Genomic DNA, 2439 nt, shown 5'->3' with positions numbered 1-2439 from the left:
CGTACCTTTCTGGAGAAAAACTTCCTTTATTTAGAATATTTTACATAAGATATTTTTGTCTCCAGAGGGGAGATTGTAGATACTAACTCCAGAGGGGAGTTTAGAATTGGTTTTCCCTAAGGGAATTCTTCTTCAGACTATAGAATCGCCTTGGCAGCTTCCTCCTTGCTCTCCTAGCATATGAGTACTCTTAGCCTCCTGCTTTCTATTGTCTGATGCCTTCTACAATTGCCTAAGCAACCTATTTATAATAGTTGGGTTTGATGGACAATTCCCATCCTTACCCTTCTTATGACGTCATTGCTTACGTCATTGCTTGCTTTCTTGCACCAGCTACATTGTTGGTGCTTTATGACCTAAGTGCTTACGTCACTATGCAATAATGTTGAGAGATGCTTCAGATGTGCTGTCCTCCTCTTTCATCATGTGCCCTTCAGATGCGTTGTCTTCTTCCTTTATCATGTGGGTTGATTCCGTTTCATTATTGCTTTCTTCAGATAACTCTGAGACACATAGCTGGTACTTGTGGTCTTCTCTGTCTTTTATCAAATAGCAGAGATTCCTCTTTATCCCTTCGGGGAACTTTTCTAAGAGTCCAAATAAGTTGTAGAATGCTGATTCAAATTTCACTAAGAGTCTCATCTCTCTTTCTTCAATTTCATTCCTTTTATTGGACACAAGCAGAGTATTTCTACTTTTATAATTAATCCTTGTGTGAGATTCCTTCGTTATTTTTTGAGTTCTTTCAAAAACCCTTACTAATGTACTGGCTAGCCTTCCTTCATGACTGTAAATTGTTAAATCTTGAATCTAATCAATTGGTTGAAAATTTTCTGGGAAGACGGACATGAATATTACTTGGTGTACTGGAACCAAGCATTCATCTTCTTCATTAAAAATAGGTTGACTGTTTGTAAATTTTAGGGATATATCCCTTGAATTTACGTTGTCAATCATATTTTTAAATCTCTTTACTGCATTAACGAATCCTGAAGGAAACTCACTAATAATTTTCAAATCATTAAAAATTAAAATTATATCAATTAATCCATATTGAAAAAACTGATAGGTGTCTGATGGAGAAGCATCTGGAAATATAACCAGCTTTGTTAGCTGTTCTTTGGCAATAGGATAATATCCCAAGATTGCCCTTTTTTCTTCAGTCCAATTTAGGACTATGTTAAGGGTTTCTCTGAGATTTGATCTGCAGACCCTTTTCTTTTCCTTGATTTCAACTCTTGTAGGAATGTTTCTTATTATCCCTGTTCTCTGGGTTTGAATTGGAGCTTTATCTGCTCTTTTTAGGGTTTGCTCTGGATGAAGAGCTTCATATTTCCTGAAGGATTTCTTTGCTTCTTCCAGTGTTAAAAACCCTCCTTTATGAATTATCCTTGATTGATGTGTAAATGGTGCTGCTTTTTCCCAGGCATCATATACTCCTTTCATGGGGCCATTATAAATTACATAATATTTTTTATCTTGGGTGGATTTTTTGATAATTTCATCAATTATTTTATTTTCTGGAATTTTTTCTTCACCTAATTTGTCCACCACGCTTAGCTGGCTGAACTCTGATGGTTTTGGTTGTTGTGTTGATTTCATTGCTTTGATTGCCTTCTTGAGGGATTGGATCTGTGTCCTTATTTGCTGACAATGCTTGCATTTTTCGAGTTCTTGTTCGTATTTTTGAATTTCTTGATCTAATGCATTGTAGACGAACTCTATTCTCTTGTTAATGTATCTGCAATAACATTTTTGTTACCCTTAATATATTCAATTTTTATTGAATATTGTAACAAAAATAATTGCCATCTTGCCAATCGTCCATGATTATAATCAACTTTTAAATTATATCGTATGAAACCTGTTAAGTAACTTGAATCTGTCCTTAATGTAAATTCGTTGGGTAATAAATCAATTTTCCATTTCTTAAGAGATTTAATTGCTGCTAGAGTTTTCCTTTCATGAGTAGTATATCTCTGTTCTGTTGGAGTAAAAGTCCCTGAAATATACCTGCAAAGTAATTCCTTTGAGAGATATTTAGAATCTAGTGATTCTTTTTCTTGTTCCAAACTTTTTATAGCTTTCTTAGCTTTTAGACATCCTGACCAGGTTATGTCTGAAGCATCTGTTTCTACTATTAAGTAGTCATTTTCTTCTGGAATGTAAAGTTCTGGAAGTTTTTTACATAATTCTTTAATTCTTTGAATTTGTATACTATCTTTTTCATCCCATTTCCATAAACAAATTCATTTAACTCTTTTAGATTTTCTTCCATAAATCTTTGATAAATACTTGGGGCTTGTTTTAATCCAAATGGTAATACATTCCATTCATAGAGCAGCACACTTGTTGATTCTTTTGTTGGGCAAGTAAAAGCAGTTAATTTCTTTGCTTCTTCGTCTAAACGAAGTTGCCAATATCCTGATTTTGCATCAA

This window comes from Arachis duranensis, chromosome 2 (genome assembly GCF_000817695.3).
Source record: "Arachis duranensis cultivar V14167 chromosome 2, aradu.V14167.gnm2.J7QH, whole genome shotgun sequence".
Taxonomy (NCBI): domain Eukaryota; kingdom Viridiplantae; phylum Streptophyta; class Magnoliopsida; order Fabales; family Fabaceae; genus Arachis; species Arachis duranensis.
This window is presented reverse-complemented; position numbering follows the sequence as displayed.